This window comes from Hevea brasiliensis, chromosome 1 (assembly GCF_030052815.1).
Source record: "Hevea brasiliensis isolate MT/VB/25A 57/8 chromosome 1, ASM3005281v1, whole genome shotgun sequence".
NCBI lineage: Eukaryota > Viridiplantae > Streptophyta > Magnoliopsida > Malpighiales > Euphorbiaceae > Hevea > Hevea brasiliensis.
In genome coordinates this window covers 100,675,247-100,688,089 of record NC_079493.1, presented here as the reverse complement: position 1 = coordinate 100,688,089, position 12,843 = coordinate 100,675,247, and positions in this window count along the sequence as shown.

Here is a 12,843-nt window from a genome sequence, read left to right as displayed (position 1 = left end):
CATTTTCAGATGTTTCAGACACATTCCAGGTAGAAAATTTTATAAAGGTCGTCCCGAGCTCAAGTTGGGTAATTTTTACTTAGCTTAGGTGTAGCTGTTTAATTCATAAAATATTTTTGGTTTAGTAAAAATTAAGTAAAATAAATTTAATTAATATAAGAATGATATAAAGGATCTTCAAGAATATTTTTATAATTTTTAAAGTGTTGAAAATAATTATTTTGAACTGTACAGGAGTTAGGGAATTGAGTTGGAGTTTGGACGATTGGACTTATATTAGGTTTTTCATAGGCCCCGGATGGACATTATAATTATCGTTGTGGGCTTGAGGCCCTATGTATTGCTGTTGTTGCATTTTCTTACAAGGGAGTTAGGTTTACATACAAAGAAGACCGTCGAAATTTCAGCAAGACCTTAGGATTTATTATTGCTTCTGTACATTAAATTAATTGATTGATTTTGTCTGTAAATTGATAGAAATCAGTGTATCTATATAGTTGGCCATCTTCTTTCCTCCAGCCAAACCAGCTGTAGTTGGGTCAACCAGCCTGTGAGTTAGATATTGATTATCTTCGTAATTTCAATATTGTTTATATATCTATTATGCTTATGCATTTTTATAAATATTTACTTATTTATACATATAATTTGTTAAAATATGTTAAGGGCATACCTATTGTTGTATAATTATTTGTTGATAATTGTTTGTGATTGCTGCCCTGAGGATAATTTGGAGTTATATGTGTGTGTTGTATATATATAAATGGTATATGATGGATATGATTTGAACGGGTAATTATGGCTTAAGTAAGTCTCACTGAAACCCGGTCCTTATAGATATGAAAAGTTGGGGTGAGGCACGGCTTTAAGTTGATCTCGCTAGTCTCTGCACTTGGATTTAAGCAAAATCCAGCTTGAGTTGAGCTCGCTAGTGAGATTTGGATTGAGAGAGCTGTATAGGAGATCAACTCTCATATTTATGTATTGATGTGATATAGTGGGTGTGTGAGCAGCTCCAAATTATCTTCTTGTGCGAGTATTAGGTGAATTATTTTTTTATATGTGTTGAATGTGCATTACATATCAGAATTGTATTAGTTTTAGATAATTATAGAAATTACACCTATAATCAATATCTAAACTCACTGAATTGAAAGCTCACTTCTGTTTAATATTTTTCCCTAGGTTACAGGAGAAAAAAAATTATTTCAGAGCTCAACCTACATTTTCCTTTGTAGGATGCTATACTACTTAGTTTCTAATTTTTATTTATTTATTTATTTAATTCATAGAGCTCCATTGTGACATTGGTGTATAAATATATTTTTTAATTAATGGTATTAAATGGAATATTTATGTTAAGTATTAGGGTTGAGTTGGACTCCCCTTATTATGCATGTATGATGACTTTTGGGCTGAGATGATCCAAGTTTAATTATAATATTTTTATTTTATTTTATATTGTATGATGGGTTCTGAGTTTGGGTCTGGTTATGAGTTTGTGAATAGTAAGGCTTACTAGGGGCTTTGAGGGTTTTATGCTAGCCAAAGTCCTAGTACTGATTTAGCCCATAGAGGTTGGTCATGACAAAGTTGACATCAAAGTTTAGGTTCTAGATTCGTGGGAACAATGGTCTTGGGTTTGTCACTTGCGGAGCATAAGATCTTGTTTCATTTTTTCTGTAATTCCTTGCTTCTAGTATCAACGTTACTCCTTAGGTAGCATGTTATGATGTTTGCTCAGTGTCTCGATTCTCAAGGGGTACAAGTGATATAAATTTGAGCTAACACGTGTGCTGATGTCTACCATGGTTGTACATACCCCAAGGTATGATGTGATCAATCAGTGTAAGGCCGCGTTTTGTGCCTAATTGGTGTACGACAAGAGTATATAGGATGAGTTGTGATAGTGGAGCAGCCATAAGTGAGGGTGTGAGTACTATTGTAACTGTTGTCAGTGAACTGCCAGGTTAGGGTGAGTTTATGGTATTAGTGGAGTGATCTATTCGAACATGGTTTTCATTACGGGGTATAAAAAGGTGCAAGGAGTTAGAGATGACAATTTGTTTGGACATACCATAATAACTTATGCAATGCTCTCATTATTTGTATTGTAAGCTGTAAATTACAGTACTGATATGATATTATTGTGTAAAACTACATGCATCCCTCATGTGTTTTATGCAGATGCTTATAGCCAGCTTTTGTTTTGGTATAATTATGCCAGAATAGAGTTTTGTTTCCACGAAAGAGTCTAGAACTCCTAGTTAATGTTTTAAGCCTTTGAGCTAGAGTATCAAAAATCATAGTTACACAGTATCTAAAGTCAGTGACTCGATCACCCTCACATAAGCTAAAGTTATATCACGAGTTATCATGGGATTTAAAGTATAGTATGGCTACAGTGTAAGGATGGCACCTACTAAGTGAGATCATTTGGTCTTCGGTATGGGATCTTAGACAATTTTAGCATAACGACATATGTTTTGCCTAAAATTTAGTGAGACTAATATTTCCTTTGGGTGGCAAAGAGGTACAGAGTATGACTTTGCTCCCTAAAAGAGATTGAAGGCTATGAATAACATTCATGGCCTGTGAAAATGAAGTTTTAGGAAATTTTATTATATGATAAGAGAGCAAATAGCGTTACATGGTTGCAGCAGTATGGCAGATGCAATACCTCTTTTGCAATCAGTTGTGCTCTAAAGTATAGTCTTGTCCTTTCAAGAGAGATAGAAGGTTACTACTAGTGATGGTGACATTTGGAATAACGTTCCAAATGGGACTGTAGTGGGTGGTAGAGAGTTGTTGGCTCAAGTATCCTAAAGAGGGTTTAAGTTTCACTCTAGGAATTATAAGTGATAATATCATGAAGTATGTAAAGCTTTAGAGTTATTGATGGGTTTGAGTACCCAGAATCTAAAGTTTTGGCTAATTGAGTTGAAACGGGAAAAGAAAATCCATACAGATCCCCTCCTTGAGGTGGAAGAGGGTAGTTTGTAGTCTAACAGATAGGAATAGAGATCACGCAGTGAATGCATGGTTGTTGTTCCCTGATGTCATGAACCGATTCTATGGACTGGACTAGCACTAGGACCTGAGTTAGCATAAAGCCTCTAAGGCCCCTAGTAAGCCTCATTAATTTCAAATCCATAACTAGGATCAAAATCAAGGCCCAACACACAAACAAAATAAAATATTATAACTTTATTTGGGCCAATCCAACCCAATAACTATCAGAAAAACCAAAACTAGGGGATTCCAGTCCAACCTTGATACCCGTCATGCACAAACCACTCAATCTCTATTAATTAATATAATACATAAATACATTAGTGTCACAACGGAGTTCCAATAGTTAAATAAATAGATAAATAAACAAATAAATAAAAACTATAAAAAAAACTACTAACTAAGAAGTATCACAACCTATGGGGAAAAATGCCGGTTAGACTCGAAAATAAACTTGTTCTTTCTGCAACCTAGGGAAAAATTTGAATAGAAATGAGCGTTCGACTCATAGAGTTTAGATATTGATTATAGATACAATTTTTATAACTACCTACAACTAATGCAATCCTATCATAAAATGCACATACAACACATGTAACAAATAATTTATCCAATATTTGCATGAGAATATAATTTAGAGCTACTCACGCACCCAATGTGTTACATCAATACATAAATATGGGAGCTAATTCCCTATAAAACTCTCTAAATCCAAATCCTGCCAGCGAGCTCAACTCAAGCTGGACTTTCATTTAAATCCAAATGCAGGGGCCAGCGAGTTCAACTCAAAGCAGTGCCTCACCCCAACGTTCCATATACATAAGGACCGAGTTCCAGCGAGACTAGCTCAAGCCGCCACTACCCATCCAATCCATATTCATATATACCATATATAAATAACCCACACACACTGAGCTCCAAATTATCCCCAGGGCGGTAAACATACGTAATTATCAATAAATAAATATGCAACAATTAAAGTGCTCCTAATTTTTCAGCTAAGCATGAAAATATATTTATAAAATGCATGAGCATGCCAAAAATATATAAATAATATTCAAATATAATCAATATCTAACTCACAAACTGTTCGACCCGATTTAAGCTGGTTCGGCCGGAGAGAAGAAAGATTAGTTGACACTGATCACCTATATAGACACACTGATCTCTATCAAATTACTAACAGAATTAACCAATTAATTTAATTAAAGAAGCAAGAATAATTCCTAAGGTCTTGTCGAAATTTTGGTAGAGTCACCCCTATAACTGGACCTAACCCCTTTGCAAGAAAACACAGCAACAGCAACACACAGGGGCTTAAGCCCATAGCAACAATTATAATGCCCATTCGGGGCCTACAAGAAACCTAATCTAAGTCCAATCTTTCAAACTCTAGCTCGGGTTTCTAACTCTTTTACAGTCCAAATAATTATTTTTAGCACTTCAAAAATTATAAAAATATTCCTGGAGGTCCTCCACATTGTCTTTGTATTAATTAAAGTTATTTTACTTAATTTTACTAAACAAGGAATATTTTACAGATTAATTAACTAGCTTAATCTTAGGTAAAAACCACATAACTTGAGTTCAGAATTACCTTTGTGAATTCTACTACCTAAAATGTGTATGGGACATCTGAAAATGCTGAAAACGACTATAAATATGAACCCATTTTGGGACAACTCGCCGAACTTCCAAACCGGGCCAAAAACTCAATCTGGAGTCCTGTGAGCCATTACTGATATGATCGCACTTAAAAGAAACTCATAAATTGTTATTATATAATTATATTTAATTTATGGGTATTGAAAATGCTCAAAAATCTCACCAAGTGATCTGGACCGTCCAATGATCACCTTTTCCAAATAATGTCTGATTGGAACGAAGTTGGTCCTATCTTGAAGGTTTCCTCACTTGGAGTCCATTAGTGGCCTCATATCATTGATCCGACGGATGGAATGGCTAGAATTATCCTTATAAAATTTTTTTTCTCTCTCCTTGATTCGCCGATTTGGTAGCCTAGAGGAAAAGGAGTTGAACGCTAGTGGTTTGGGTCCGATCCAATATCGAAATCGTAGAAAAACGATGAAAGACCATTCACCTTCCTCCTTGCGTGCTTCACCAAAAAGTCATGTTGTCCACTACCGTTCATCGTCCGAGGAGCTTCGCTATTGTAGTTGAGGTTCGTTAGAGGTCCGCCAGTAGTCGTCTACCACTGGGTCCTGCCCGAGCACGGTGAAAGGAGAGGAAGGGAGGGATAGATGGGAAAATATGAGAGAGAAAAAGAGGTTTGGGAGGGGGGTTGCTACTGGTTTTTCAAAAATTCAAGTTTTTTTTATTATTTTTTTTAATCTTTAAGTGCCACTAAATCCCTAAATAGGTTTGTTTTCTTCTTTCAATTAGGTCCAAAGCCCAAAAATACATTTAACTTAAATTTTAAATAAAACATTAATTAATAAAAACAATAGTAAATATAATTCTTGTAAAATAACTTACTAATGTACTCAAAGTGTTGGCACATTAAGATTATAATACATTAGCTATCTCTAATTTAGTATTAAAATAAATATATTTGAGTTATTTTCATATACAATTAAAATAATTTGAAATGAACCTCTAAATTAAACACATCCAAAATCAATAAATGACAAAATAGTCAAGTCTTATGATATCAAAATTAAATATAATGTAATGATAATAAGATGCTTAACAAGTTGTTTAAATTACATTAATATTACTAAAATAATATTTAAATAATATAAAAAATTTCAAAACTTTATACTTTTGTAGTTCAGGATGTTACACTTGAGTTCCTTTTTAGCTTCTTACTGCCCAAGGCAAGAGTATGCTCTAAGCAAAGAAAAGGATAAAGGCATTAAGTCAGCAGAGATAAATCACAAAATATTAGTAGATAGAAGAAGTGCAGAAAGGAAAGTTAAGACAGTTGGTTCAAATGTAGTAGGAGGGATAACTTGAGTGCCAATGGAAGTGCTTATCATAATGGTCAAAGGACCGATTTTAAGTGGCACAAAGATGTAGATGATCTAGCAGAGACACTAAAAAGTACAGTTACCTAGCAAAGCTATCAAGTTAAGAGAAAGAATAAATCTAAGGTATAAAGTAATCAAGTTTTGTTTTGGATAAGATAAAAAGAGTTGGAATAAAGAATAAGATGAAAGGCCCAGGATAGGACAAGATGAGAAAGAACATAGTCAATATTCATAGTAGGCAAGCCATTATTCTGGGCAAGGTAAACAAGATGAATTGATAAGCAAGATTAGAGAGCTCAAAATAGGATCACATCAGTGAGAACAATTGTAAAGGTATAAAACCCAGAAATGCAGGACTTATAGTAGGTCATGGTACAGGCAGTAATAAGAGTCAAAAGAAGGAATTTTGAGTTACAGGATTTCCTAAGGTGAAATGGGTAGCAATGGGACAATATTACTTTAACCTATTGATAGTATGAGGAGAGTTAGGCAAGGAATGCAACCTGAGAATGTAGCTACTAGATAGTGTATAATGGTGTCTTGAACTATCTTGTCAAACTAAGGAAAAAAACTAGTAAAAGTAAGTTGATTGAGGTTAATGTGATGGATCAAATAGGCATGATGAGAGAAAAGAATAAGGGATAATGATACAGAGGCTTTATGTTAGGCTGTAGAGATAGTGAGAGGGTAGTTGAAGGTCTATTATTGTAACATCCTCCCGGTAGCAATTCCGCACAGTCTACTGTTCCGGTGACCGGTGTCGGTCCGGACAGCTAGAACGTCCGGAAAAATATTCAAATCAAAGTGAGGGACCATAATTAACTCAAATATTAATGAGAAAAATTTAGTAAAAATTTTAGAAATAAAATACAGTTAAGTCAAAAGAGCCGGTGCCCAAGCGATAGGTAACCAGAGGTAAGTTGCGGTTCTCGCAACGAGGAGCCTTAAACCCGGGGGAAAAATTATAAAATAATTTTTGGGACTCCAGAGAAGGGTCATTGAGGTTCCTATGGCATTAGAATGCCAAGAAAATACTTAGAAAAATTTTTCAATCTGCATGCATAATTTTGACCCGTTAAGCCAAACGGAGGGCATTTTGGTCATTTCGCCTTCCGACGTGATTTTTGGCCGACTTGTCCAGTTGAGTAAATAATTATTATGATCTAAAATATGAATAAATATTGCTAAAAATTAAATTGAAAATGAGTAGAGAAGAGAAGAAAAGAAAATGAAAGAAAATGCTAATTATGACATCATATGATGTCATTTAAATTTCCTCCACCAATCACAATTTGTTAAACTTATTAAAAGAGATAAAAGAGACCAAAAATATGAAAAACCAATCTGCATCTTCAACCTTGGGCAGCCTAAAAAACGTTGAGAGAGAGAGAGAGAAGAGGTTCCACCATTAAAGCTCCTTTAAGCTTCATTTCTCTCTTGTTTCCACTACTAAACCCTAACCCCTTTCATTAAACCTTGACCATATCACTTGGGGAAGCTTTTGGCAGCCAAGAAGAAGAAGGAAAGTGAAGTTTTAGCTTGAAGAAATCTGCCCTACAAGAGGTTAAAGTGAGGTTAGTGCTATCCTTTCACTCTCACTCCTTTAATCCTTGTTAAAGCATCATTTTAAGTTAAGAAATTGTAAGAGTTTGAAGTAAGTTATATGTGTTAGGGCATCTTTAATTTTTGGCAGCCCTAAGGAAGGATGAGGTTGATTGTTTTAATGAATTTAGAATGGATAGAAATGATGTTTAAGGTATGAATATGCATGGATGTTGAATTAGTGTGCTAATTGAGGTTTATGGATAATTTAAATTGGACATTAGGGTTTTGAGAAGTGAAACTTGGATTTAGCTTATGGAATTGTGAAAGAACATTATAAGGGTCAATTAGTGACCATTTTAGGTATGTTGACCATGAATTGGACTGAAAAATAGTATAGCCAAGTGAATGTGTAGGCTGCCTTGTTAGTGCAGCAGAGGGACTGAAAATTTAGTCCACTTGCACTGCCATAACTTCGGCTGTGTAGGTCCAATTGGTGTTTGGCCAATTGGACATGAAACTAGGCTTATAATGACACATTTTTGCTGAAGAAACCATGCCCAAAAGACCAAATTAAGTGGACCAAAACTTGGCCCCAATCCGGACACCCTGCAACAGCCCCTGCAGAAATGACCAAATGAACAGTAACTGTTCATTTGGCCATAACTCACTGTAGATTTGGTCAATTGACCTGAAATTTTTACAGCAACAAGTTAAGACATAGACAAACAACTTTCATGAAGAAACCTACCCCAAATTATGACCAGAACCTAACCCAAATGGCAGTCACAGTTACTGTTCAAACCTGCAACTCTGCAGATTTTCATTTGAGCAGTAATGTTTGGATGGCTATAACTCTCTCTAGAAAACTCGGATTTAGGCGATTCTTGAACCGATGAAAACCTAAGGCATAGTAGAACATTTCATATGAAGAAAGTTAGACCAAATTATGAACTTAACTTGATCAAATTACTGACCAAAGTTGGACCAAAAATCTGCCAGACCCAAAATCTCAGCATGAACAGTGTACGTGAACAGTAAACTTATTTTGGCCATAACTTGAGCTACAAAACTCCAAATGGAGTGATTCAAAAAAGGAAATTCAACTAGACAAAATAAGGAACAACTTTCATGTTTACCATTTCCTCAAATTCCCACTGTAAAAATAACAAATGGAACAGTAAAGATGAAGCATAAAAACCGAAAATTTTGCTCAATTAGCATTAAGCTTAAAAATGGCATTGGCAACCAATACCAACAAGTTTGAAATACAAAATGTGGTATGTTTGAGGTGTTAAGACCAATACACCTATTTTCTATCCAAAAGTCAACATTTTTGTTGACCAATGAGGTGAATAGTGACACCAAAACCAAAAATTGGCAATTTTGCCAAAATGACCTAAGCTTTGAGAAAGTGACCAAAACCAACAAGTTTTGAATACAAAATGTGGTATGTTGGGAGTATTAAAACCAATGTACCTATTGTTTATGCAAAAGTCAACATTTTAGTTGACTAATGAAATGAATAGTGACACCAAAACTTGAAATTCAAAATTTGAAATTAGAAATGCATCTAGGGGACTTTAAATTGCAATTGGCAATTAATACTAGTAAATGTAAAACTCAAAATGTGGGATCTTGGTGTAATTAGAATTAATATATCCATTAAGTATAAAAAGGTCAACATTTTGGTTAACTAGTATGGTGAATAGTAATCAAAATGATTAGTGAATTAAGATGAAGACCTAGAACCAATTCTAAGCTTAAATGCTTAGAATTGTATGACAAATATGGACTATGCATCCTAGTCAAAATTGTTAAAAAGAAATTTAGGCCATAAATTTGAAATCCATGAAATATTCATGGATTACTTGAAACATGAAAAATAAGTCACCTAATTGATGTGAATAGATAGTTAGGGCATATATGCCCATCACAAATGGAATTCATAAAATATTAATAACTCAACTTGAAATATAAAATTTGTAATTACATAAGTAGATTCTTGAATGTATAAATGAGAAAGGAAAAATGTTTTGAATACAATGGTACGTGTGAACCATTGTTTAGAATTGTGATCAATATGAATAACATAATGAATGGATAAATAAACCATATTAATGTATGAATGAGACATTAGTTCTCATTATTGTAAAGATGAGAAGTATTTTGAGTACAATGGTATAAAAGGATAATTGATGTGAATTGTGATCATATAAATGATCAAATGAATGTATGAATTATGATTGAAATTTATCATGAAATAATGAAGTCATAAAGCACAATATATTAATATTTTAAAGTATCAAATGCCCTAGTATACCTAACAAGATTGGTTTGGATAGTTTGGCATGCCAATAGGGTATTGTTTTAGCAGTACTGCGAAAGGCTTTATGCCTGTATTCATGGCTTTATGCCCGTATTCATGGCTTTTATGCCCGTATTCATGGCTTTTATGCCGATTATGTGATATCATGGCTTTTTAGCCATACTAACTGCATACGTGGTTGACGTTCTGCGTCCCATGGTATGACGGCCCGAGGCACTGCGGTGTCGGTTAACGACCCGTTATCCATCCGATCGCCCAAAGATAGGTTACTTGGGCATGGAAAAGTATAACTGTGATTGAACTGATTATTAAAGAAAATACGAAAATTTAGAATCAGGAATGATTACAAAAATACAAAGAAGCTCAAGATCATGAAGAAAATAATTAACGAAATGCATGAAGAAGTTAATATCATAAAACATGATTAGCCCTCTACTAAACAATAAGTTAGTAATTATTCATTTCTTATGAACACAATAGCAAGAAAATTATTATTTTTATTTGCATATTATATTTTCTTGTATTATTTGCACCACTAAGCTTTATGCTTAGCGCGTCGCTTTCGCAACGCGTAGGTACTGAAGATTTGGACAGAGGGCCCAGTAGACCACAGATTCGGTAAGGCAGTTCACAGTTCTGCATAGTGTCCATGTCACCTCACCTTCCACAGTGCATTGGTAGGACACTAGATTTCATTTTGATATTTTGTAACTAGTTTCTATTTTCTCATATGTATTTGAACTTATGTAATGTATTTTGATATTCATGTAAATAATGAAAATTGTATTTGTGAATGGAAGAGTGAGTGTCTATTTATGACCTATACATGATTAATAAATGAGATGGATGATTGAGAAACGAATGGTTGAAAAATATTGAGATTTTGATATGGGAGTTTGTGAATGGATGAATATGATTATTAGAAGTGTTTTTCACAGGTTCCGAAGAACTGTTTTCTCCATTTTAGCCGGTACTCTGCCGGATTTTCTTTAAAATTTTCGGAACCTTAAATAAATTATAATTTCAATAAATGGCTTAAATAAATTATATTTCACAAGTTATATTCAAAAGGAAGAATAAAAATGAATTAAGATAAAATAGAGTGCTCGGCACACTGAGTGGCATAACTTGCTCGGCTACACTGTAGTCGGGTAAGGGGTGTCACAATTATGAGTGTTAGGTGAATGACTTCAACGTGACTAATAGAGTCACTTTATGGTAAAGCAATAACGACAGAATAACACTAGGGATCAAAATAGGTACAGATAGGTATAGATAGTTATCAGTCACTAGGGAGTACAAAGATCAGAGTAATGGCAGTAGGCATGTTTGGAGTTGGTTTTGGTAGAATCTATCAGTGATAGATATCTTTTAGAATATAGCAGAGTACAATGACACAAGATAAATTATGATAGATATGAAATGCAAAATAGAGTATAATTGAAGATAGTAAATTATGATATAAAATGTCAGGTAGAATAGCAGTACAACAGAGGGTTAGTGCAACTGATATCCTATAAAAAGAGTACATTAGTATCAAAGAGATGATGAAACTTGAAGTGGAATATTAAGAGATATGGGTAAATTTGAGGCAAAAGTTTGGAAAGATGTGAGCAGTAGATGTGGTTATATTAAGGGGAATGAACACACGAAGTATATTGTCTAGGATTATGGTACTACACACATTTCCCACCGCCATATTATTCAGGTGGAATTTATAGGTTCAAGGAGCCCTATCCAAACATGATGAGCAATTTTCTACAAAGAGTAGTAGGGAATAATAATATTCTAATGGTCAAGTTAAGGAAAGAGGTACAAGAAGAAACCTCTAGGTGAATTATAGGTGTTGCATAATGGAAATAGTATAGTTAGTACCATAATGTTACATGATATGAAGGATGTGTTAGTAGGATCTAGTCGTAAGGTTAAAATTCCACAAGTACTAGAGCTAGCAATCAAGTTAAGACTAAGAAGTAAAAAGAGGTGTTTAAGTTAATATTGATGAGATGGATTTCTTCGAAAGAAGAGGCACAAGGGTGAGAAAGGACAAGCTTAAGTACTACGGGTACTATGAGCTAAAAAAAAAATTGAGGCAAAGAAAAAAGAGAAAATATAATAGGTTGGGAATATATCAACAGTAGCAGAAACAAAAAAAAAAAAAAAAGGAAAAAGAAAGAGAGAAAATAAGATCGAAGGATGGGAGAAAGGCTCAAGAAGAATGGGTTATTTAAGATGTAAGGGAGTTGGTACAAAGGCAGCAGGATCAATAATGATATCAGGCAAGGTGCATGTAAAAGTAGTTACTTTAGAAGCGCACTTCATAAGACTTTGTAAACCAGGTCATAGAAGTTACATCTTTGCCCTGCAGTGATTGGTAACCAAAGGGAACAAAGACTATAAATGCAAGATACCACATCAAAGTACAGTGGAACCATAGTGGGTACTAGAGATATTAGAAAAAGATAAACAAGTAGTCAAATGTGATGGCTTAGTTTCAGATGGAGGATGGTAGCCGGTGTACTACAGTAGGGACAGACAGGAGTAAAGCATTATGTAGTTTTTGCTTAGCTTAGGTGTAGCTGATTAATTTATAAAATATTTCTGGTTTAGTAAAATTAAGCAAAATAAATTTAATTAATATAAGGATTTTTTTTTGTCTAAATTAATATAAGGATGATGTAAAGGATCTTCGGGAATATTTTCATAATTTTTAAAGTGCTAGAAATAATTATTTTGGACTGTATAGGAATTAGGGACCTGAACTGGAGTTTGGACGATTGGACTTAGATTAGGTTTCTTATAGGCTCCGGATGGGCATTATAATTGCTTTTGTGGGCCTAAGACATTGCGTATTATTGTTGTTGCATTTTTCTTGCAGGGGAGTTAGGTTTAGATATAGAGGAGACTCTACCGAAATTTCTATAAAACTTTAGGATTTATTATTGCTTCTTTAGATTAAATTAATTGGTT